The 27,218-nt window shown below is 40.0% G+C and overlaps 2 long non-coding RNA genes across 2 annotated transcripts; one reads left to right on the forward strand and one right to left on the reverse strand.

Moving 5' to 3' along the window:
- Positions 1-429: 429 nt before the first annotated feature.
- Positions 430-15,563, reverse strand: LOC140848413 (uncharacterized). The gene is made up of 3 exons (XR_012129330.1): positions 15,379-15,563; positions 2,042-2,193; positions 430-833 (listed from the first exon to the last, which is right to left on the reverse strand). It is a non-coding gene; the product is annotated as an uncharacterized lncRNA (long non-coding RNA).
- LOC140848376 (uncharacterized) lies at positions 9,295-26,200 on the forward strand. The gene is made up of 3 exons (XR_012129178.1): positions 9,295-9,388; positions 23,130-23,184; positions 25,952-26,200. It is a non-coding gene; the product is annotated as an uncharacterized lncRNA (long non-coding RNA).
- The last annotated feature ends 1,018 nt before the right edge of the window (positions 26,201-27,218 follow it).

The following is a 27,218-nucleotide window of genomic DNA, read 5'->3' on the forward strand; positions in this document are numbered from 1 at the left end:
TGGAAACATGAAAAATACTGCAGCCTTTCTCACCAGATTTTGAGATCTCTCAAGGTCAAAGTGTCTCATGTGCCTTCAAAGAGGCCAGGACTTGGGCTTCAAAGACATTGGAAGCCCATGTCTTATCAAAACAAATAGAACAAGTGTGATTTGGGGTTATTTCAGGGCTGCAGCAGGGCCAGTAGTGATCTTAGATGAATGTTCCATATGGCTCTCACTTCAAGCAGAGCTAATCCCACTTGGAATAAATAGTCAAGGGCATTTGTCAGCAATCAGTGAATATTTATCAAGCATCTTGGACAGGAACTGGCTTTCTGGTTTAAAACATGTATGAAACACTCTAAGGCTTCATCAGAAATGGGTTTCAGAAGGAAATCTCTAAGTAAACAGGGAGATGTAAAAGCAGCCTCAACTCAGCCCTACCCTCAAAGCCTACAGAAGTTTATTTTTCCCCTAAGAATTTCAATTACTCCTACTATCATAAAGCCTAACTCCACCCCTTTAAGCCCCTGGTTAAGACTTGGACAAAAATGCCTTTTCTTGGTTCCCTCAATAAAACCTAGACCCCCTGATATTGGCAAGAACAACTTTACCAAATATGAACACACAGCAAAATAACATTTTATAGCAAGTTCACCAGAGAAAAAGTGGTCATGACCCCAAAGGGAGTCAGTGAGACCACAGATGGCAGGCACAGCTCTGGAGTCATTCCACAGGAACTTCTTCCCTCCTGCTCCCTGTCAGCAGCCTCCGGCCGCCGCCGAGCATTCCTCGGTCTGCTGCCCCGGCGATGTGCAACAGCCCACTGTTCTTTTGCTTCCATGTTCTATTCCCTGGGGAAGCACAGGGCCTTTTTAATTGAGGCCGTGGCAAGTGTATGATAGTTTGATATGTATTAAAGAACATCGATCTTCCCTCCTGGCCTTTCTCCTCATTTTTAATGTGTTATACAAGCTGAAGATGGAGATTAATTTTTGAAAGAGGATAGTTGACACTTGTAAAAATCTTAGTCCAAGCCAAACTAGTAACAAATCCTAACCTCAGATAGTATACATACAGTTTTTGAATAGTAGGAATTGAGTTCAAGTCAACAATTTATATAGTAACTGTTCTGTAATGAATAATGTATAAAAATAGAAAGGCTTCTAAAGATAAGTGTAACATAGCTTTGTCCTTTGAGAAATTTATAATCTAATAATGGGAACCTGACAAGTGTTGGCTTCAGTATAACGAGATGTGAGCACCGAGAGTCCCGTGTGTGTGCAAAAGCAGTTTAGAGGAAGAAGAGGAGACACCCAACTGGAAGCGGAAGGAGGACTTCTGAGAAGAATCAGCCTTGGAGTGAGCACTGAGGGATGAGTGAAGAGGAATGAGAGGCAGGAATATCATTAGCCACAGCCCAGGGTTGGACACGCATGGCAGGACTCACGCCGCTGGGTGTGTATGGGAGATTAATCAAAGAAGCATCTGGAAAGCAGATTCAGAGAAAAGAGTTTGTACTTGATTCCACAAGCAGCAGTAAATCGCTGAGGATTTTGGAACATGGGAATGCAGTGATCTGAGCTGTGTATTAGGTGAAATAACTGAACATAAACATATAGGACTGACTGGATGGAGGCAGGACTCAAAGCCGGGCAGTCAGTTGAAGTCAACTGCAATGGTCTAGGTGAGAAGAAATAAAAATCTATAAACAAGGGAGGTGTCAGAGGGCACGAGAGATGATGAGCATGAGGGCCCAGGACAGATAGTAGCATCTGCAAGACTAGGAAACCATCATCACATGTGGGGGGCAAGGCAGAGTAAGAAATCAAAATGAGCCCAAGGTGCCTAGTCTGAAAGGCTGCAGGGCGTTGTCACCAGCCACCCTGACAGGGAAATCAGGAGAAAGGACCCACTTGGATATGAAAACTTAAAAACCAACCAAGCAAAGCAAGTGGAAAAAGACCTTAAAAGGAACAGAGATCTGAGACTTGATCCCATTGCTTTGCTCTTTTTCATTCTATGCAGTGTTCAAACACAGAACATTTCCTGATGCCAGTACCTTCTGCAGGGGGGAAGCTGGAATGAGACCTTGTAATTGGTAGTTGCCAAACATTCTTTCCATCTGTGATCAGGTTTGAGGCTCTCAGAAGATTTGATTCTCTCAGTTCAGCTGTAAGGATCCTCTAATTGGTGAAAAAGGTGAAATGCAACCTAGAGATTGGGGAAACAGAGTATATTTAAGAAGTCATTGATTTAGAATCTTTTGTAAAACAAATCCACTGGGCAGAAAATTAATTTTCAAATGGAGTTCTTAAAGTAAGAGTCCAAGCAGAGAACCAGGCAGCGTACAGAATGCTCCAGATTATGTGCTTTGATGGTGTACTGGTAAAGGATGGCTGCCTTCCAGAATGCTCCAAATTCTTGCTCTAAAGTCTGTGATCCAGAAAATAAGCCCCTGTGACAATTTTACAGAGAAAAAACTGTCCTCCCAGTGCTCCTTCCTAATATCAGTGACAAGCAGGGTACCAGATGGTCAGGCATTCAGGAACGTCTTTTTGCAATTACAGCAGAAAAAAGTTCCTCTGGGGCAGCCCCAAGCCAGTACCGGTCTGTGACCTTAGCGTCTCCTTGTCTCATAGTTGCCTTCAATTACTGTCCCTCTTATTCAGACCACCTCAGTTTCCCTAGGACCACCCAGGTTTGAGCCTTTATCCCACATCATTTTTAAGTTGAAAGTTACATATGGGAAAAATACAACCCTTAAGTGTCCAGTTCCATAGGTTTTGAAGTATGTATCCATCTGTATAAGAAATAACACAAGAACAAGATATAGAACATATTTCTATGATCCCTCAAAGTTCACTTATACCCTGGTCCATTAGACCCCTCCCAGCCCCTCAACCCCATGCCACACACACTCGTATGTAGGCAACCACTGTTATTATTTTATCACCACAGATTCCTTTTTCCAGATTTTGGAGTATAAATGATCTTCATATAAATGGAATCACAAAGCTTGTACTCCTTTGTGTTTGGTTTATTTCACCCAGCATAGTGTTTCTGAGATTTATCCATATTGTTTTATACCCATTCTTTTTAATTGCTGGGTATATTTCATTCTTGATAGGCAAGTTCACTGTTTATAGTTTGGGGAAATTGTGCATAAAGCTGCAGTAAACTTTTGATACAGTCTTTCCAAAGGTATATCTCTCATTTATCTTGGATATATATACCTAAGAATGGAATTACTGGATCACAGGGCAGGTGTGGGTTTAAGTTTTCTTAGGAAGCTGGCAAACAGTTACCCAAAATGAATGTTTCATTTTATACACTTACATGTATCATATAGCAATATGTGAGTTATAGTTACTCTACATCTTAGCCAATATTTGGCATTATCAGGTTTTTAATTTGGCTATTCTAGTGTGTGTAAAGTAGCACTTAATTATAGCTTTAACTTGCATTTTCCTAATGACTAATGCTATGTCTATGAGTATCCACATTTTTTAAATGAAACGTATTTTAAGCTTTTGTCTATTTTTAGTGGGTTGTTTGTTTTCATTATAAATATATAGAAGTCTGTTACATGTTATTGATTCCAATCCCTTATGAGATATTAATGTATTGAAAAAATTATCTCCCAATCTTTGACTTAAATTTTTGTCTTCTTAATACTGTCTTTCCAGAGGCAGAAGTTGGTTTGTAATTTTTATTTTGAAAATACTCACAGAAAGTTACAAATGTAGTATAGAGATATCTGTGTACTCTTCACCCCAGCTTCTCCCAATGGTTACATCTTAAATAACTATAGTGCATACTGAAACAGGGAATGGACATTGCTACAGTGTATGTATATAGTTTCATGCCACCTTTATCACAAGTGTAGATTCCTGTAACCACCATCACAATCAGGGTACAGTACTTTTTATCATCACAATGATGCCACTCATGCTACCCAGTCACACCCAGTGACCCTCCCATCCCATCGCTATCCCTTGGCAATTTGTTCCCCATCCTTATAAATTTTTCCTGTTAAAAATGCTATATATAAATCAGATCATATAGTGTAGGACGTTTTGAAATTAGATTTTTTCACTCGGCATAATGTCCTTGAAATCCATCCAAGTTGTTGGGTGCACTGTCAGCTCCTCCTCAGTAACATTCCATGGTATAGGGGTACCAATAGTTTGGCCTACTGAAGGACATTGTTGTTGCTCCTAGTTTTGGGCCGTACAAATAAAGCTGTTGTCAACATCCACGTACAGATATTTGTGTGGACAAAGTTCTTATCTCCTGGATAAATGCACAGAGTATGGCTGCTGGGTTGAATAGGTCTTAAAGAAATAGCCAATTTGATTTCTGAAGTGCCTGCACCATTTTACATTCCCACTAGCAATGTATGAGAAATCATTTATTCACATCATCACTGGCATTTGATATTGTCACTGTTTTTAATTTTAGCTGTTCTAACAGATGTGTAGTGACCTGACACACCTACTGTTGTGATCTTAAAATTTTCACGTGCATCTTTGCCATTTGTATATCTTTTATGATTTTCAAATGTTTTCTCCTAGTTCATAGCTTGTACTTTCATACTCTTAACAGAGTCTTTCACTGAGCAAACATTTATTCTTGATCAATTTCTTATTTTATGGATCTTGTTTTTGGTCTGTAAGAACTCTTCACCATCTCTGGTTCTGACAGTTTTCTGATGATTTTTCTCCTTTTAAAAGTTTCATAGTTTTATGTTCTACATTTAAATCTATGATCCATTTTGTATAAGAGTTACATAATGGAAATAATGAGGAGCTAGTGTTCAGTGGATGCAGGGTTCCAGTTTATGAAAATGAAAAAGTTCTGAAGATGGATGGCAGAGATGGTTTCCCTTGTGAATGTGCTTAATGCCATTGAACTGTGCACTTAAAACTATGTACAATGGTCAGTTTTATGTCATGTATATTTAACCACATTTTAAATCCTGTGGTGATCGTAAAAGTGTGGGTTTATTTCTGGATTTCTGTTTTGTTCCATTTGTCTACTTATCTATCCTTATGGCCAATATAGTACTCTCTTAATTACTGTGTAATACATGTATTTGTGTAGAAGTATGCCAGATAGTTCACATATATTATTTCACTGTATATGTAATATATATGTACATATATAAAATATGTGTATATATATATATATATAAGAGGAAAGCCCTGCCAGGGTTAATCCAAGATAATAACTGTCACTGTGATAAAGACTTATCACAAATGTCTCATTGAACCTTCACAACATCCCTACGAAGGGATTTCTCTTAGCCCAGGAAAGTGAGAGAGAGAGAGAGAGATCACTACCTTGCCCAAGGCCAGGCAGCTGGCAAATGGCAGGACTGAAATTCAAATCCCCAAAATATGACCCTAAAACATTTGTTTTTAACTGTGATGCTTAACTGCCCATCTCCTTATGTGGAAAGCAGATAGGAAACAATACAAGTTTTTCATAGGAATGTGATCACAGAGATGCAGGTGGAGGAACCTAGATCTCTTATTACTTTAGCCATTCACCTCAGAGCTACCATTTATTGAGTGCTAACAGGATTTTCCTGAAATACTTTACATACTTGCCTGTTTTTACTCCTGAAATTGGCTTTTTCCATTGTCTGGTCTTACCTTACTGACTCTGAGCATGGCTTCAGTGCCATCTGTGGCCCATTTGGTGGAGATGCCCCTCCTGATACTTATACTGAAGATTCAGCACATTCGCAGTTTCCCTGCTTTGCTCACTGCTGGGTTTCTGAGAATCGTACCCTTCCCTGAGAACAGTCCAGTCCCATCCTGGGTCCTGGGAACCCTGACCACCTGAGCAGCCAAGACTGAGCCCTCAACAGTGCTGGGGAAGCAGAGGGTGAGACAGTGTGTGCCAGCATCTTCAGGAGCGTGTGCTGGAAGCAATGTCTGTAAACGTGCATGAAGCATTCTGAACTTTGTGCAATGACCTTGTGCTCCTTTCTACAACAGCTCTGGGTGGAATCTGGGTCACTACCAGGTGGGGCAGCAGCCACAAATCCAAGCCAACCTAGAAGAGCAGAGCACACACACACACACACACACACAAAAAAAAAAAAAAAAAAAAAAAAAAGCAGAGCACAAAAAAATAGTATTATTCAGTGGGGTTAGGACAATATAGCCAGATGCCAAGTGGAGTGACAGAGTCTGAGGTTTAGGTGAGAACCAAAATTCAGGTCCTGAGTTCAAGTCATGACTGATAAAATTTTATACCGGTGGGTGACAAAGAGAGCATAAGATCACTCAGTGTGCCCAAGATAGAAAACTTGCCAGCTGGGACTTCAGCATCATTTTGTCCCTGATGTAAATTTTATGATCTTGCCATAGTGTGTCTTTATGGATGATTAGAGGCCCTGATAATGGTTTTCAAACACTTTGTAAGCTGAAGATATGAGCGGGAAAGTATGTCAGCAGCAGCCGATATGATTTCTACATACTATTTTAGGATTCTTCAGATTATAGTTCCTCGAGCAGCATGCCTGAGTCTCACTTTCACAGGGAATTCTCTCTGAAGTGTTTGTGGGCTCCTTGTAAATTGATAGCACAGAGACATCATGACAAATCAGCCCAATGATTTAGGCACCTTCAGATCCAGAGCTCCAGTAAATGGAGGCTGAGGGGGTGAACACCAGACCTGCCCCTGTCCTCTGGGCAGAAGCTGATTTTTTTCCCACAGTCTCCTGGCCCACACACAAGGCCTTTAGAATGGAGCCAGGAATGTTTCCTGGAGTTTAATGCAGCCCGGAGGTCATGGGTGTGATTTTGCACAATGACTAATGACAGGGAACACTTAGTCAGGATTATATTTAATTTATACTTAGGTGTTGGCAATGTCTCATAGAAAATTATTTCTCCAGAACATCTCTCATCGCCCCTGAACCATAAGACTGTTACTGCTCCATTGTGTACTTGGGATCTGGACCTTCAGGAATAGTTGATGAAAGACAAGAAGGACTTGCCAATGGTGTCCCCTTGCTGACACCTGTCCCCTATTGTTCCTGTGTTCCTCTCTATTGTATTTCCTCAAATGGTGCCACTTTACTCTATTTATAGAACTGTTCAGCTCGTTGAATTCTATATATAAAAAAATGCATAACAGAACAAAGGGAAAAAAAATCAGTGTCCTGCTTTATCTGTGTTCAAAAGTCAGAGTGTGAAATGTGCTCTGGGATTCTGAGTTACTTTACCTTAAAATGCCATTCCTTGACAGTTTTAGACTTGGCCTCAAAATGTAGATAATAGTATCAATCTCCTACATTTAAAAATAAATTTTGATATAAAATCTGAATCTCTGGCTTTGCTTTAAGGAAACTGAACATTTCTCTATTTACTGAAGTTAACTTGTTTATTTAAGTAAAATAAGCAGCAAACAAAAAATCATGTGGGAAAAAATCACTCTAACATGATCATATTGGCTTGAAGATGAAAATCCTGGGACTTCTATGAAAATATCTTGATTAACATATACTTTTATTGTGTTAAATTGTTTCATCAGATTTCATCATCACAATGCTACTATTTTTTGGGTGAGGAGACCAAGTTGAATGAAACCGTGTGGGTGTGGCCATGATTTATCAGGTTCCTGTGAAGGCCTCCTTTCCTTATGCACATGTGTTGATTCGATAGGTGATCTTCCTCTCAGTGCTGTGGCCAGGCAATGTCTATAAGAATTTAGTCACACACAATACATCCTCTCTTTTATCTACCCAAGCTCATGCCATTACTTTATTTCTCTTAATATAAAGAGGGGTAATCTAGGATTAAACTATTATTGATTTAGCTGTTTCCTTGTTCACTGACCTATGAGTTGAGAAAAAAAAATCAATCTCTAGAAACCTGAGTCAAAATGTATCTTATCATCTTCTCAGAAGTTAGGTTTGATCCAAAGCCCTCCTGCATGTGTACTACATCCCGGGGAAAATAAGGCCAACTCTGTAGAAATTAGTACTATCAAAACTGGCTATTTTATGCTTGAGAAGAGTTAATTGTCCAAATAGCATCCTAGGCTTAATTCTGAAATTAGACTCATTATCATTATTGAAACTGGAATTTCTGGATTAATTTTAAGCAACTTATTTTAGTGTACATTGCGCCATGAAAAGATAGACATTGCCTACTATAGAAAAAATGGAGTACATCTCGATTGCCTTCAGAAACTGGCATATTAGGCAGAGAATCCACAGTACACTGGAACATAAGCAAGACTGCCAAGATTTCCTTGGAAAACAAAGAACTGATTTTTGTTTTTACTTGTGGCCTTGTAGAACATATCTGAGTGATTTAATTAACCTCTCTGAGCATAATTAAAAAATAGAGCTAACTCATTGTTCATTTATAAGGATTAAATAGGAAGATGCTTGTACTGGGCCATATGGTAAGCACTCAATAAATATTAACTATTAATATTATTTAATGAGGATAGATCAGTTACAGCCTATGAATAGATTCCCTCTCTCCATTCCAAAACTGTCACATATAGGGGTGACTCAAGTCATACCATCTCCCTTGAAATTGAGGGTCATAGGCTTTTTATTCCAAAACTGCCTGAAAGCCCTATAGACTGAAGTCAAAGGGCCATGAGTTTTCAAAAGATTTTGGCCCATTGAAAATGACTCAGTGTGACCTTTCTACTGAGTCTTGGTAAAGAAAACCCGATGTAATGTTAAGCAGCGATCCATCACAGCTAAAGCTTACTTGCTACTAAGTTCTAAGGCACATTTTTTGTTTTAGACATTTTAGCATTTTATAGATCAGTTTGCCCTTAATCAATATAGCTTTTAATCAGTTTTGCCTTTAATCAGTTTAGAGCTTTTCCTCTTCTGCCCCACCCTGTTTTTGAAATGATGGCATTGCCCTAGAATCAATGTTGATGTAAATTAAGTAGAGTATGTGGGCATATGTTATCTTTACATTTCTTTATAAAATTTTATAACTTCTTTAAACAAGTACCAATTTCTTTTGTAAATAATAATTCAGAGATTATTAGCACTTATTAATGATGTTTGTTATAGTACCGAGTCAATTCTGATGGAAAAATCTTGATTGATTACATTTAGGGCCCACCTTTGCCTAGTTATCTATGGAAAAACTCATGTGGATGAGCTGGGTCAGCGCTTTTCTGAATCACAGGAGTAATGTCTGGGGGGAAATCACACTTCTGAAATGAAGCCTTGCAGTCCCTGGAATGTTTCTCAGTGCCCAGCTCAGCTGATGACCCCATTATGACCTCACCAGCTGCTCATGTCAACTCCTGCCAGGCAAAACCCCAGCCTGGTGGGGGGACCTTCTGGACTCTGCTTCTGCTAATCCCCTTATGCTGGGGCCTAAGAGAGTGAGATTGGTTTTCCATGAAGGCAAGTATATGAGGACAGAGCAAGATTTCTCTGGTTTAAAATATTTACCATTCCTTTCTTTCAGAATTAGCAAATCTTAGCTTTAGATGATAGTAATATGTATGGGTAAGAAATGTATTATCAATGTAAGCATCTTGATAAATATTAGACATATGAACTGAAATATATCAACTCTATATATCTAATATATTAAATAATTATATATATAATATTACTAATATTATAGTAATCACATTTATTTTTATACCACCATTAGCAAAGTCCTACACTAGATTCCAGACATTACATTGGATGGGTGCATTTTGGAATTATAGAATGTTAATTATATATATCAATATATATATCCTTCATCATTTGTCAATTAAGTGAGGGTCTGGCTTAGATTTGTTTTTTTATTAATTTGAACTCAATTTTGAAAGTGAAAGGAATTAAAATTATTATTCAGTGTTAAAATAAGAAATATGTTTGAGAATATTGCTCTTATTCCTTACTATAACCTTTATAAGTGACAGGCTGGCTAATTTTATAAGGAGTACAAGGCCCTTGTTAGAACAGAAAGGAGACACCCTTCCTATTCCACTTGGCTTAAAATTTTCACTTTTGGGAGCAGTGCCTTGGGTGAGGGCAAGAAAATTATGGATATGGAAAAGTACTTTGATAGAAAAGTGTAATAAGGGTAAGTGATAACAAAAGGAAAAACACATGTAATGGTCAGTTCACATATGAAAAATGCAAACTTAATAACCAGAGCAATGCAATAATAATTATAATTTAAAAGTATAATTTTTGCCTTTCAAACACAGATGCAAAAAAATGTATTTGCACCTGATGAAAATATTTTTCTTCATGGTAAAATAAACATTCTCATACAGTCTCTATCCCCTTCTATTTGGACATTTTACAATGATTATTAGAAGGCTTAAAACTCTTTTGGCCCTTTGACCCAAAAAATCCACTTCTAGAAATGTATACCAAGGGGAAAACAAAAAGAGATGCATGTAAATATTTAGATGCATGTAAACACAATATTATTTATAAGAGTCAAGTACAATATTATTTATAAGACTCAAAATTAGAGGAGTTAACACATGTCCCACAATGGAAAAACAAGCAAATGATAGATAGCATCCCCTGTGACATAATATATAGTAATTAATTATCATTTTTTCAAATATTATTTAATGACATGGGAAAATGTGAATCATCAGTGAACTGATATTTGTGTGAAAAAAGCAGGGATATGTACCTATCATACACTCTATTTCAAATTTACTAAACAAACAAGTACCCACAAATTTGCCTGGGACTAACACTGTGGCCATATTTTTCAGGGACACAGGAATTGTCACATGGGTCATATCCCAGTTCAAAAGTCCAGAGAGGCTCCAGGCCCCACTTCAGGAGGACAGAATTGTCCTCCCTAACAAATGTTTTCCAAACAGTTTAGGTTTAATAACAACAGCAAAGATAGCTTCTTATTCTTATGAAGCATTTCCCAGTTTATGAAAATTTTCAGATTTGTCCCCACGTAACAGGGAAACAAAGCATTCCTTTAAGGTTGGCCATACAGTAGCATCTCCATATTACAGATGAGAAAATAGAGGCTGGGGGAGCTGCAGAGCTGGCAAGACAGCTGTACCATTTCCCCCCACCCCCCATACTTTTCTGTATTAGCCATTTCCTCTGGAGATGTGGTTCATAAATACCTTCTGTCACTGGTGGAGCTAGTTTTTATTATGAATGCTTCCTCTTGAGAAAACGCATCGCTTACATTTGGTCTGCCATTTTTATTCTAAAATCGCCTAGTTACAGTGTCCATGGTAGAGTGTAGTTGTATAATTCTATAATGTACAATAGACATAAAGTGTAGTAAGGGTGAATCTAATTAGACCAATCACTACCACCAGCAAACATGTTTGAAGCCCCCTCTCTAAGGAACAGTAAGAGGGATGGCAGGAAAAACACCCATTTAAGAGAACTTGGGCTCAGGAGAACTTCCAGGAGAGCACTGAGAATCAAGAGTCCTTGTGAAGATGTGCCCGCTAAGAGTTATAAACCAAAGCTGAATTCGGCCTCGGTATGAGGCACATAGGACGTCTTTTGTCTCCCCTGGTTATTCTGTCCCACCCCGTGGCTGTCTAGGTCAGGCTTCTCAAGTTGCATTGTGCAGATGAAAATCACTTTGGGATCTTGCTGAAATGTGGGCTCTGATTCAGTAAGTCTGGGGTGGGTTCTGGTCCAGACCAAACTTTCAGTAGCAGGATCTGGATTACCAGAACCTGGCATGTTGAAACTGAGATTCCACTTGGTTCTCATTCTGTAGGATGCTTTTCTGTAGCTAATTCCTCTTTGTTATCCTGGTATTCCTTTCTAGTGATTCTCAATCTTTACATTATAATCACCAGGCAAGCTTAGTAAAACTTTGATTCATGGGTCACACATCAGTAAAAACTAAATCAGAATCTCTTGGGGTATGATCATGGTTAGCCCCTCATCAGGAAGATGAGTCAGATGGAGAAGAACCCCATAAATTTGGCTGCAATTTCTAATGGATAGTGACTGCGATGGGGTATGGGGGGCGACTTGATAATATGGGTGAATGTAGAAACTACATTGTTTTTCATGTGAAACCTTCATAGAGTGTATATCAATACTAACTTAATTAAAAAAGAATTTGACTGCAGTCTAACTGCCAACATTTTTAAGTCTGCACCTTTCCTTTATCTTTAATGCTGTCCCGAAAGTCAGCTGGAAATAATTCCCTCAGAAGCCTATTTGCAAAGACAAATTCTCTTCTCTAGAAACAGAAGGTCATTTCAAGAAGACACCAGTAGAGGAAAATCCCTATGGGAGGCAGAAGACTAAATTTTTCCTTATTTCTCTGAGTTAGAACTGCATCATAAATTCATTCAGGATTTACCTCTCATTGCTATATGGACCTATTCGTTGAATCATTTTGGAAGAAATGAATGATTTTGTTTTTCTTTAAGAAGGCACAAGCACTTTAAGACAAAAGTCCAACTAATCATCCAGGTAATTAAATCATCACAACCCTTATAGATACCCAAGGAGCACCATGACACAGGGTTTCCATAGATGAATTATTAAGGAGAGAAAAGCCCTTTGCCTTTGAAGTTGGCTCATTCATGCAAACCAGAACAACAGGGGCCATGTTATTTTAAAAGCAAAATTGAAATAAGGAGTAGTTTAAAGAAACATAAAACCATGATATTTATCACAGTTTTCTATCCATCTTTGCAAGTATCTAATGATTCCCTGATTATTATGATTATTACTGCTTGCAAAGAAAAAGAAAAAAACTCCTTTTCTCCAAGTCAACCCATATGTGATACATACATTAAATTCCTATAATTTGTTTAGGAGTTTTGATTCTTATGACCTTCCAATTTTTTTATAATGTTCTCAAGATATAGGTACCTAGGACATTTGTCCCCACATAACAGGGAAACAAGACATTGGTAGGGAAACAACCACACCCAGGCTGAAAAAAATAGGCTCATCTCAAGAAATTAGAGGAGAGTTTGCAGCTCTGAGCCAATGTATTGTTCAGCCCACTAAGCATCTCTAGCGATGATTGTCACTTGATCCTTGAAAATCAAGTTTTCAGAAATGCCCCAGAGCATATTCACTCTTTCATCCATCCATGCATTCATTCAACAAGTACTTATTGAGGGCTAATTATGTTCCAGGCACTCTTAGAAACAAAATAGAGAAGTCATTCCCTTGTCCTCAGGAGCATAGAGGGAGAAGCCATCTTAGAAAAGCAAAGAGGCAGTGTGGGGATGACAATGAAGAAAGCAGGCACAGTGGTTCCGATAGACGGATATTTGAATCCCAGCTCTGCCACTTTCTTAGCTGCCAGATTTTAGGTTATTTACAGCCTAAGTTTCCACAGCTATAAAATCCAGATAGAAGTACTTACATCAGAGTGTTGTACTGCAGGTTGAATGAAATCCACCCTGTAATGCCTTTTAGCCCGGTACCGAGGCATATACTAAGTAAGCCAAGAATGTGAGGCCATGTACAGCTCAGTGGTAGCACACACACAAACAGGAGAGATTGATCTGCCTGCATGGACAGAGACACTTCTATTTCGAGACTTTATGAATATAAATAATAACTGTGTTGAAGCCAGCTATGCAAAAACAGGGGGAAATGTCTACAGTAGCTCTGTAGCCACAGAACATTAAACTTAAGAAAGAGAGTCCCAATTATCTGTGGGGCTAAAAGCAGAGAGGACTGATTACACTCAGGGTGCAATGAGATTTGATTTTTCCTCTCTTCTTTTGAACATTCAAATCCTGATAGTATATACTTCCCGTAATGCTTTTCTTGTTAGAAAATAAATATCATAAGGGTTTTATCACATTGTGAATACTGTCAAATAAGAGAATGCATGTGAACTTCTAAACAGTAAATCATTGTACAAAATATATGATTGCACTAATTATGCAAGACAAAATGAAGTACTCTCTCCTAGAAGCATGCCAGGAAATCCTGATAATGCAGCCTCCAGACCTTTTCCAGAGCCACCCAGCTGACCTCTGCTCTTCCTTGCTTGCCCCCAATTCCCCACCTACACATATCTGAGTTTTAAAAAATCATAGCCTTCTCACCCAGAGAGTCCTAGGCACAGATGATAGAGGGTTGCCCTGAGAATACTAAGAAAATTCACTTAGAAAGAATGAGTCAAGGAAATTCCACAGACTGTCAAAAGTAGAAAGGGTTTAGGATCCAAGAACCTGTTCCCAAAGGGAAAGGGAAAACGGGCAAGGAATGCATGGAATTGCCATTTGCCCGAGGAGGGTAAGTCAGAGATTAGAAGATAAGAAATACACTTGCCTGGAAATGTACAGATAGGCACACACTGGCCAGAGTAACAGTGAGTTAGGATGGCTCAAAGAGCCTATAACCAAATGAATGGGTATGTGACATTAAACACACAGTGCTGTCCTGGACACCATTGTGGACATGGTCCCATATGTGGGCTTTGTCTTCTCTGCCTGCCTGCCATCTGAGTACCTACAGGAGATCTATCATTGAGTGAATCTTGAGATGAGAAGTCTCTAGGATTCTAAGGTGGGAATGAGTGAAACAAAGCAACAAATTTCTTCCCTGTCTCAGTGCTGGGCATACCAGTGACCAGTGACAATAATGGTATGTCCTAACCAGCCTACTTCTGTCCTGGACCTGGGCTGAGCCTTCAGCCACCAGCTGCCCTCTTATCTGACCTGGGCCACTGGCCTGCACAAACACACATTTGTAAGAGCTCCCGGTTCCCTCAACCTTTTTGCTCCACCCCCTTCACCTTTAAGGTGACTTTCTAGACTTTTATTACCGCTTAATCAGGCCCCCCACTCCCTAGAATTTTAGTACCATAGATATCCAGTATATCTCTTTATATACTATAGTCCATTGTAGAGCTACAGCCCATTGTGATACCTAAGCTTTTGTCCGCTCCGCCAAAAAGAATGTTCACCTGATTTCTGGGCAATATCGCCCCCACTGAGACTGCATGTAGTCAAGTTCCCTTCTGCTTACATGAGCCAGAGTCAGTCTTTCATATTTGCAGCTATGAACCTTGATAAGTACACCCTACTTCTTGCTGTTAAACCCAAATCCATAAAGCTGATGTTGCTCTCTCAATATCTTACACCAGAGCTTTATAGGACTGTTGAAATTCAAAACTTTGGAAATTGTTTTTTAAATAAAATAACAACAGCTCAGTCTGTGTGTATCAGGCCCTGTGCCAAGTATTATACCTGTTACCCTCATTTGGTCCCCACACCACTCTAGGCATGCGCATTAGCTCTGCTTTACAAGTCAGGATGCTGGAGTTCAGGAAGGTCAAGATCTGAGTCAAGGTTCCTCTGCTTATCGGTGGCAGAGTCAGGAGGTGGGCCAGGAGGTGGGTCTTAAACCACAATGCTGTGTCCTGGCAAGAGGAAACTAAGGCTCGCTCTCCTTACCTCACTTTGTAGGAAGTCTGGGAGCTGGTGAGGGAGTGGTGCTTGCAGAGGAGTAATTGTTTTAAAAATATTCCTGTGGTTTCTGATGTGCAGATCGGTGCCCCTTACTTTCCCCTAGGCACCCTGAGATAAGGAAATGGAGTAGGGGTGAAATTTCAACGGTTCAAAAACTAGAGCACTGCAGGTACTAGACAGTCAAAACAAATCAGTCACCAACCAATCAGAACAGACCGGGAACCAGCCAATCATGACAGCCCAGGGCAGGCACACAGACCTGGGGGCCCCTCTGTGCCTGGTGTTACCCTTCCCACTTCCTCCTGAGGGAAGGGCTTGTGTGGAAGGGGAGGGACATAAACTGGGATTAGAACAGCAGTTGGTCACCTACACATGTGGAAGCATCTTACTATTCACCTGCATACGTTTATATTTATGAGGGAGTTAGGATTAGGGAGACCCTGCAAGGGATGAGCCCCACACTATTTCCATGCCCTTCCACCTCTGCCCACCACCTTCTTTAGCCCTCTGGGTCCTAGTGCTTGTTGGCCTCTTTTAGCTCAAAGGAGAGACTCTGATGTTGGTTATTTGTACTGTATTTCAAATTAGGGCAGGTGCTGTTCTTAATTATTATTTATATACTTTTTAATATTGCTTTATTATTTTATTTGATTATGACTTAGAGGGTTTTATCTAATGTTAAGGTTATACACCCTTTTCAGATCTCCTGAAATCCCAGTGCACAAGCACTCGGGCTTTTAGCTGATTTTTTTTTTAGGCTGACCCTTATAAAATTGCCAATATTCAGTAGTTTTTGTCCAACAAAATGGCAGTTTAATAGAGTCCAACCAAACAGCACGCTAGTGTCATGAATTTTCCTTCTAGGAATCAACTGAGTGACCATAAAATACTTATTAAAAGTCAAAAGGCCAATTTTAGATTCCTGTTTTTATTAAGGAAAACTATAGATACGTTGTGCCCTTCCCTCCTCCCGTTGCGCACAGTGATAACTGATCCCACCTATTACTTGTCAAAAGTGTAGAGGGAGAAACTTTTAAAGCACATCCCTTCCCCAGGTCAGCAGAGCCACATTTAACTATTACAGGGGAACAATTTTCTGAACCGTCTTTTACTTCTTTCATTTATCCACTCTGGGGTAGGAATTTTTTTTTAATGAATTTGAGTTCTCCTTCAAGATGGAGTGATAATGAATAAAATCAGACTTACTCTTCTCTGCACAGAGCTGGTTGAGGGAAGACAGAGGGATATTAGAGACCATGTTGTTAACCTGTAAAGCAATACATATGCCGATATTAGGTCAACCACAAGGAGTTACACGTTTCTCCCTGGCTGTCAGTGAAGGCGGAGCCATCACAACTCCCTGACGATGAAAAGTGTGTTTACCATTGATTTTCTAATGTGTTGGTGGAAATCTTGTCAGCCACTGTCAACTTTAATACCACCTGTAATTACACTTACTGCAAGAGAGATTCTGATTGTGTATTATGTGCCAAAGCCTTGTCCCCAAATGCTGTTTCGTGGGAAATAAGAAGGGAGGCCAAAGCAATCGCTAACATAAGGAATGTGTTAGGCTCCCTGAAGAATTTTCCTCCAATTGATGAGTTAGATACCATACGCCTTCAATGGAGGCCGTCTTAATCATTTACTTTTATACCGGAGTGAAAACCTTTCATGTGTGGGACAAGTTCAACATTGGGAATATTGTCAGTGGAATTACTAAAGTTCAAACTCTAAGCTGTCTACCAAGTTATGTCACATTTTTGAGGTTATAGACACAGGATACTCTATTGATGTAACCAGAAAGTTCTGATTCCCTGTGACTCAAGACTGTCTTAGAGATTACACTTAGCATATATTACTATTTCTTCCACTCCCTTGGTACTTAATCAAAAGTACCTTGTGATATATCTTGTTGTGTTAATTTTTAAAATTTTCTCTTACATTGTAAATACAGTGAGAGAAGAATCCATGTGCTCTACCCCAGAGCACCTCTTTCAGTGCTGGACATAAATACGTTTCTGTTGAGTAATAAGTGAACCTTCACTCACAATTAGGACTCCCTACAACTCCAAGAACCCAGGATTGGCTGCAAGTTAGCACTCTTGCTAGGAGGTATTGGTTTGAACCCTGGATTGAAATTCCAGGCATTAAACTCGATATTTTTTCTCAAAGTAATGGGGGATTTTGAGGAGCAAACACCAAGAAAGCTTCCTACATGTGGACATTACAGACAGGCACACAGGCTCCTTAACCAAGGTTAGATGATTTTCAAATGCAAGAGGAAAAGGAAGGCAGACCACTAACAGTGTGTCGCCTGTGTCCTCCCTCAGGAAGGAGCCCCGGGCTTCTGGCCTTTCAGCATCTCTCCCGCTCACAGTGCCTGCTGTGTGCAACAAAACGGATTTTGCTCTGGTCCCTTGGCAAGATCTCTTCTCGTGAATTCTCTGATAATGTCTCCACAAGGTTTCTGTACACCAAAGAAATAGAAAACCAAAGATATCACAGAAAAACCTAACCCTCAGCTTCACCCCAGGGACCAAACATTCAATGTCAGAGTTTGGCACTTTAAAAAAAGGATGCGTTAATGAAAAGCAAACCAAACCAAACAAAAACAGCCCACTGGTTCTTTGTCCCTTCCTGATCTTTCTTTCTTTGAAATGAAAATTGCATCTCAGAAATCAAAAACAAATAAAATCTCCAAAAAAACGTAAAATTCTCCTCCATTCGCTTCTAGCACTGAGCCTCCACCCAGTGCCCAATGCTGCATTCAGCAGATAACCCCTTCCAGCAGTAAAAAGCTCCACACCCTGAAAAATCAGTCATTCTGAAAGCTGGGGCTTCCCACGGGTAACGTCAGAGATTATCAGTCAGGCAGAAATGTTCACATCCATTTTCCCATTGTTGTGAGGCCTTTTGTTAACACAGCTTTGTCTTTGCAGAAAAGGCACAATGCCCTGCTTTATGGGGACATTTTATGCAAATAGCAGTAAACTGTGTGAAACTACTCATGTCAGTCACTGTAGCCCAGGAAAACATGCCTTATGGAAGGATTTTCACTCCACTACCAAGTCACCTCATGTGGCTGTCAGGCCATTGAAGGGTTGACACCACATATCTCCACCCCAGGTGAAATGATCATGCTCTGAGCAGGCTGAGTTCTCAGTGGTCACCCAGGTTATGGGGGGGGCTCTATCCAAGGTACTCCTTGTCTCCATTCCTGAGGGTGAAAAGTGGGTCAGCTCCTGGGGCCAATCTAACACTAGGAGCCATGGGATTTCAGAGCTGGAAGCACCATCACAGTATCTCCCCTTACATTCATAAGGAATCGGGAAGCCAGGGAAGGTCAGGGCATGGTTCTCAGTGGGAGAGCCCATTCATAGTGAATCAGGCCCTGAATCTTTATTTATAGGCCACATATTGTCTATATCCAGTCATTTTCCTTAATAAGTAAAAATTAGTAAGGTCAGAGCACTATGCTGGGCTCCAGAGAGATAACAAAGCATAAGGTACAATCTCTACCCTCAAAAGATGCTCACAGTCCAGAAGGGGAGGCCAAAGTAAAAAGACAGTTACAGAGAAAGGCTGAACAATGTCAGTACCTATCACCAAGGAACTGGTTAAATAAATTGTGGTACATCCATATTGTAAAATAGCGAGCAGTTGTTCCAACAGTCCTGGGTGGATCTTCCTACCAATGTGATGAGATCCCCAAGTCATATAGCTGGTTGAAAAAAGCCAAGTCTGTATCTCTCAAAGGTAAAAATGAGAGGTTGGGATTTGATCAACAGCTTTTCAACCTGATTTTGAAGTTATGGTAAAATACACATAACATAAAATTTACCGTTTTAACCAATTTTAATTGAGAAGGCTTGAAAACCACCTGACTAGATAACCCCTGGGTACCTCCCAGGTAACAGGCCATATTTACGTGTAAATAAACTACCGAATAAAATATAAATAAAAATACTACCAAAGTGTAATCTGCATAAAGGAGAAGCTAGTTATCAAAAGAAATGTTCATCAGTTTATTTTCAAAAGGCTTTCTGTGATGCTCACTTCCTTCCAGGAGGACCCTTCAGTTTAACATGTAAATCAGATTTATGCAGTACTCTTCTGAAACTCTGTGACGAGTTTGTCTTACTCATGTGTTACTAGATTCTTGTAGTGAATCTGAGTGCTCAGCAGACCCTTTAGTGCTTGGTTAAGTGTGTTCATAGGGTTTAAAAAATAATTTGCTATGGAAGTATTCTTGTAGTACATTGATTGCAAAATTTTCCATAATTTCTCCCCTAAATGTGACCTTGTAGCTCCTCCCATCAAGAAGTGGCATTTGTTTTCCATTCTCTGAGTCTGGGCTGGCCTTGTGATTTGCTCTGATCAACAGAAAGAGGGGGAAATGGTGTTGCCAGTTCAGAGACTCATTTCTGCCCTCATTCTTGGAATCCTGTCTAGCCACAGTCAAAACAAGCCTGGTCTAGTCGACCTGATAATAAAAAACACGTGCTTCTGTCAACTTGTGGCCCCAGCTCATAAGCAGCCACAGCCACACATGTCAGTGAAGACATCCTAGCCAATCAAGCCCCAGCCATCCTACCCAATGACCACAGACATATGGGCGAGCCCAGTGCAGGTCAGGGGGATGTCCATTTTCCCATGGCCTCAGGGGTAATGATGGATGCTTCTTGTTCTGGGTCACTGAGACATCAGGTGGTTTGTTACACAGTGATACCTGACATTATCACCAACTACTTCTTTTTATTATTTTATTTTATTTCATTTTATTTATTTATCTATCTATTTACTTATCTTTATTGAGGGATTATTGATATACACTCTTATGAAGGTTTCACATGAAAAACAATTTGGTTACTACATTCACCCATATTATCATGCCCCCACCATACCCCATTGTAGTCACTATCCATCAGTGTAGTGAGATGCCACAGAGTCGCTATTTGCTTTCTCTGTGCTACACTGTCTTCCTCATGATCCCTCCCATACAATGTGTGCCAATCATGATACCCCTCAATCCCCTTCTCCCTCCCTCCCTACCCACCTAACCTCCCCCACCCCTCCCCTTTCGTAACTACTAGTCCCTCTTGGAGTCTGTGAGTCTGCTGCTGTTTTGTTCCTTCAGTTTTGCTTCTTTGTTATACTCCACAAATGAGGGAAATCATTTGGCACTTGTCTTTCTCTGCCTAGCTTATTTCACTGAGCACATCCTCCAGCTTCATCCATGTTGTTGTAAATGGTAGGATTTGTTTGTTTCTTATGGCTGAATAATATTCCATTGTGTATATGTACCACATCTTTATCCATGCATCTACTGATGGACACTTAGGTTGCTTCCATATCTTGGCTATTGTAAATAGAGCTGTAATAAACATAGGGGTGTATATGTCTTTTTGAATCTGAGAACTTATATTCTTAGGGTAAATTCCTAGGAGTGGAATTCCCAGGTCAAATGGTATTTCTATTTTTAGTTTTTTGAGGAACCTTCATGTTGCTTTACACAATATCACCAACTACTTCTTATAATGAAACCCAAAATGACAAGAAGGTGGTAAAGAAAAGATATCAGTCCTGGGATCTTACTGGATCCTCTACAATTTCTCTCTCTCTCTCTCTCTCTCTCTCTCTCTCTCTCTCTCTCTCTCATTCTTTATTCTTCAACCTTTCACTCTCAAAAGGCAACATTACAACTTGAGTTTAAGGGGGTTTGTATAAACCACAAAAGGGCCTCGAGGTAATTTCTCACTTCAGAATACTTAGAGATTAATGGAAGGAAGATCTGGGTCTGGCAAGGACCTAGGCCTTGGAGGGGTTTGGTCTCATAATCCCATGTGCTGCATTTGATAAGCCACATTTCTTTTCTTGCTTTCTTTTCTTTTTAGCTTGTTGAACAGAATCAGTTCTAAACATCAAATAAACTTAGAATTCAGTAAGTTATATTTAAAACACTCAAACTCATCACCCCCTAATTATTTGAGTACATTGTACTATCAATGTTTTTGAATTTATTTATGTGTTTTATCTGTATGAGGGAAATACCACATAGTGCTGTCCTACTGTGCCTTTCTCCTCAACTCCACATTCAATGATGTCATGCAGGTAGCTTGAAATTGCCCATGGTGGGAGTATTTACACCATAGAAATCAGTAAGCCCCATTTCTCTATGGTATCCTGAAGCTTCACCAGCAGTATTTCAAGAAAACATCTTCTAACGTGACTTCAGGTAATACATGCATTTGTTTCTCTTTGACTATAGTGAAAAACAAAAAGCAAATAAAAATAACATGATATCTAATGCCTTTCCAAATCAGAGAGCACAGGTCTACAGTACATTGAATATTCAACATCCCCAAATATGTGCTGTCCCTGCAACAGAAAGCGAGGATCCTGGAATCCACCTTCCCTGTGGGGCAAACAAGGATCCAGCCTTCTCTGTGTCAGTGGTCCAGTACACCCCCCTGCGGTCACTGCCATGGCTAATTACAGGCCAATGCTCCCCAGTGTCAGATGGTCACCACCTCTCAGGATTCTGGCCTCCATCTTCTCAAAAGCTGGGAGGCCTTCCTTTTGAGAAAGAGTTTAAAAGGAAGAAAGAAAATGAGACTAATCTATGCAAATGTATGTGACATAAATCAGATTGTGTCTGCCAGATAGCACAAATCACTGGGGCAATTTAGTGTGTTCCCTCTGCACAGAAGGAGTTCTAGACACCAGCTCTTTAGTTTGGGGGCTGTGTATCTGCACCACCAGCTATGTCTCACTGCAATTTGTTTCTGTGCCTTTGAAAATAAACAGACCCAATTCAATCTCCCATCCAACTTTAATAAGTAAATCCACAAAGGGAGTTTCAGTGTCTAGAAGAAATTAACTAGGCCTGCAGGAAGGTAGAATCAGGAAATTTTTAACTTAAAAGGTAGATTAAGAAAGAATTTTAAAAGCACGTTTCAAGATTCTAGTAGACAGAGACTGAAAGTGCCAGGGAGAAAGGGGACAAAAGCAGGCAGGGTGAGATGGGATTCATGATTAAGATACAGCAGTTTTTAAACTTACCCCTCAGATGTTCAAATCTGTAACTTTATCTCCTTGTCTGCAATGGAGCCCCCATTTCAACTCATTATCTGTGTCATTTTTGCTGTAAAGTTGGGTCAGTTCACGATTTAAACTCGGGTCATTGAGTAGTAAAGAACATCTTCCCCCCTCTTCCCCAGGGGGTTCTGAGTTGCCCAGAGGTCTTCCTGTGGTCCCGGCACCTTGCCTCTGCCGCAGTGTAGCCGGCCACACCTGGCCATCAGTGTCGTCATGCCGTGGCACATGCTCCTGGTGTCCGTGGTTCTGCCAGTTTCTGTCTCATTTTCCATTTACTCTGCATTCTTCTCAACTGGACCCCATGGGGACTTCCATACTCAACGACATTCTGGCAGACAGGGGACCCTCATCTGCCCTACGTCAGGCTGACGGGCTGCTCTCATGCCCACCCACCTACTCATCACACCCCAGCCATTGCTCAGCCATTGCACACATATATGTGTGGAACTTCTCTATGGGACTGGTGGAATCCCCAGCTAATTCCTGGTAATCCCAGGAATTGTCCCTTCTGTCTGGACTCCCTTAAACTTTCCTGGGGTCTCTGATGGTCGCACATGAGCCAGCAGATGCAGGGAGGCACGTTCTCTGGCGACCCCCAGCCAAGACACACCAGCTGTTTTCCCTCTGTCCTCCTGCAGGAGCTCCCGTGGCCATTCCCAGTGGGCAGATACTGTTCCTTGGATTTGGAGGAAGGTATGTTAATGGGCTTAGTGTTTTTACTATTTAAAAATATTGACAATGACTAATTATGAATTGTATTCAAGAATCTAGAACAGATACAACTAAATAAAAGGTTGGAAAAAAGGCATTAGTATAAGCAGTGGTCAGTATGTTCACTGCCAGTTCCCATGGGCTTCCTTCAGATCCCATTCACTCGCCCTGGAGACCCTCAGCCATCCTCTTCCCGAAAGCCATGTCCCTATTGGCATCCCATCTGTGTCAACGCGACTGTTAAGTACTGTAAAGAGTCTGAGATTATACCCTCCTTGCAAGCTAACACATTCACCTATGACAGTTTCATGGATGTTCTCAGAAGACAGGAGACTCGTACGTCAGAGACAAAGAATTTTACTACAGCAATAGCATTAGCTAGAGCATAAGCATCTTCTTTATTCTCTAAGGCTTATATCTCACAAAGTGACATGAAGAGGGCTGGGTGTTTCCTTCAAATGCTGTGGATCGAGTTATCAGACAGAAACCCTGAGCTTAGGGAACTCAAATTTTTTATTATGGACCATGAGCATGCTGGCTCTTTGTTCTGTAGGGAGATATTATCTCTGTCTTCCAACACTGTTTACTATACAAACATCCTTGAAAATATTGTCCAGAACAGATGCAGTCTGGGTCTCTGTTCATAAGATGTGCACAAATGCAAGAAACCCATGGAGAATTGTCTCCTAACACGGTGGTCCCTTCTCTACTGTCAGTAAGCTATAGAATTTTTACAATTACATCGTTTCATCATTTCATTGAGAACTTGGGAGAGAAAAGGAGCCAGGAGTGTGTGTTTGGAATGTCATCTTTATCTTTACAATCCTGAAATTTGCCTGAACTTTGCTATTAATGATCATGGTTTGCTCTTCTAACAGAAATTTTTTAAAAACTTGCTTCATTTCCAAAAGAATTATTTTCCTAATGTGCATGGTAGAATTAAACATGTCGCACAGGTTTTACTATTTCATCCTGTGTGCTTATGATTTCATTTTACCTAGATGGCCCTAATGAGCATCACCTATCATCTTTATTGCTGTAACTGGAGGGAGAAGTTGAGAGAAGCTGCTCTTGAAATTAAAAATGTTGTATGGAAATAAAGCAGTCTTGTATAGGCCATGCTATGGGAATGACTGTGTCAGATGTCCCCATTTGAACCAAAATTCTGTAGGAGAAAAGTCTCCCCAGGGCACAGAAGAGAAGCTCTTGTTTCCAAAGAGAGCATCCCAAGGGGAAGTTGAATCTTTGCTTTGGCCAACCTGCCCTTTCACAGGAGCGACTTCTTCCTCCATTTTTAGTATGGAAAAATCTTGATTTGATTTAAAGAGAAAAAGTGGCTGTGTTTCCATCATTCCTTCTAAACCATCTGCAGTGGCTTCTCCTCTGACATCCCTGGAATGTTAGGTTCTCTAAGTTCCCGTATCCAGACTCTTTTCTTTTCAGTCTATCTCATTTTGGTTGGACTTAGCTACTCCCAGGCAATCAATTACCTTGTACTGATAGCTAGTATTTCAATGTAGTTGCCCCACTGAGCAAGATACTGACATACCCAAGTCACTCCTACTTCAGATGACCCACCAGGGTTTAGGCTGGTTTGATGATTTGCTAAAGGTTGTGTCATATAGCCCTCTCTAGATAAAAGGTATTAACTTTTCATGCATGAACTTTGGCATATGATGGGCCCTTCATAAATATTTATTGAATGAATGAGTGAATGAGCTAGTTAAGAATTAAGGGACCTAAGCTGACAGTGGTTAATGATAATATGTTCTTATTTATATATAGTGTTTTTATATATTATAATTTGAAGTGAACTGTCCTTCACACATATAAATGTGCTCCTGTTTCACAATTAATGCAATTTTTTCCTCCCATGCTGCTGATGAAATTTATGGCAAGTGGTCTACCACTACTCTTTTACTGGTCATCCTTGTAAAATGAATGGCACATCCTAATGGATCAATAAAAGAAGCTCTCCTTACACACACCAATTCAGTTCAGGACAGGGTGGTCTGGTTATGAAGCAGAAAACAATGAACTGTGTCATGGGGAGCCTGAAATCCTGACCTCATGTGTATAACACTTGTAGCCAGTGAAGAGATGATTAATCTTTGCATTTACAAGATGTAGCTAAACCCTCAGTTGTTAGAAGTATGTCTTGGGAACATGCTCCAAGGATAGACAGGTAAATACTGTAACTTTTTACTCACAGCCAAATTTATGAGCTTTATACTCAGTTATCAGTTGTAAGGAAAATCTTGAAATATCACTGAAGTTGCCTAAATTTCCTGAATCTGTAAATCACATATCAGACAGGAAAGAGAGAGAGAGAAAGAAAGAGAATATAACTGAACTGAAATTTGCATGCATTGTCTGTATCTTCTACAGTCTCTCTCTTTTGGCCAAAATTACTGTCAGAAAATATTAGTTCTCTATAGTCAGCATAAAGCCTTCCTGGAATATCATGGCTAAAAATGAATCAAATTCCTGGCTAATTTCATGCAAGACAAGACAGTAGAAGATGACATTACACTGCTTGCTTCTGCCTAGAGCTCCTCCTACCTAAAAATAAATAAGTATATTTGACATGAAAGAAATTCTAACCCCTAAAGAAATCCCGGTTTTACTTGTTACATGAAACTCTTGCGTGCCTACAACCAACTATATTGGTCTTCACTTTGTCGTGGATTGAGGCTTCTAGGCATTCCAGGAACATCTTTCTTAAATTACCTATGTTCTGTGCTTTTAGGAGACACTGGATTAGGAACAAGGAGCCTCAGAAAGCCTCTTCTGCTCTCTCAGCATGGTGAAAACCTCCAGACAAGCTGGCAACTCCAAATGAATGTCAAGTATTTGAGAAAATTGGGTGCCATCTCTTCCCTATTGTGTCACTCAAGCCTTAATATTGAGACATACTTCTTTTAACTATATTTTTTCTGTATTCTTTATATTTTCTATGTATTTTATATAGAGAGACAGATTTTCTATATATTTTTTCCACAGTTTGATATATTAATGGGCTCTCCATTCAGTTAATTTGTACCTTAGTTTGGAAAGCAAGTTGGTACATATCCCAAGTCTTCAACTGTTCATAGCATTCCTCCCAGTAAATCCATACCTAGGAATCTTTCCTAAACCAAGCATCCTAAACATCCCAAACATTTTTACAGCAGATATTATAATATTGATATATTGAAAAGGATCCAAATGTCCAATAGGAAGCTACTAATTAAAACATGATCATATTTACATAAGGTATTTAATAATATTAGCAAATGTTTGTTATTCTAGTAACTGAAAAATTAGATGCAAAATGATATTCCCTATATAATCACAGTATACACAATGCAAGCTCAGTCCTCGTACATAGTAAGCATTTTAAAAATATTTGTTGAATGAACAAAGGACTGATTCACAACTATATTAAGAAAGACTGGTGCAAAAAAGAGGCTGAAACAATTGTTTTGCAAATATTATTTATCATAATCATACCTAGCCTTTACTGAGTACCTAATTTATATCAGGTGCCCAGATAATTTTATACCACTGTTGTGTGTGTCTCAGCCTGTTGATAGTGATGCTGTAGGCTAGGAGTGCCTGAGACACTCACCTGAGCCTGAGACGGCCCCAAAGACATTTCCCCATCCAGAGCCAGTGTTGTGGCTGGACTGGCCCTTGCAATTCTTACTATGATTGCAGGACGCACCTCAGCAAATACCGTAAGGGAAATTTGAAGAACAAAATGTATTACTCACAGGCCCTGGAGGGCCTCCAAGGGCCACACAGCGAGGTCACAGGTGTTAATGAACACAGCCCTGAGCTCTGCCTTTATTTGGGCCAAGGGTAGGGTGCCAGGGTTTCTTGGATTGGCTCTTTACTGATGAATGTAAGGCATAAGAGCAGACATTAGGGCACAGAAAGAGAGAAGCAGGGTGACCAAGAGGTCAGCTGCCTAGTTCATCCAGGGCTTCCTAAAAGGGGACCTTAGTGGGTGGGGTGGCCTGGCTTCCCATCTA

Source organism: Manis javanica, chromosome 1 (assembly GCF_040802235.1).
Source record: "Manis javanica isolate MJ-LG chromosome 1, MJ_LKY, whole genome shotgun sequence".
NCBI lineage: Eukaryota > Metazoa > Chordata > Mammalia > Pholidota > Manidae > Manis > Manis javanica.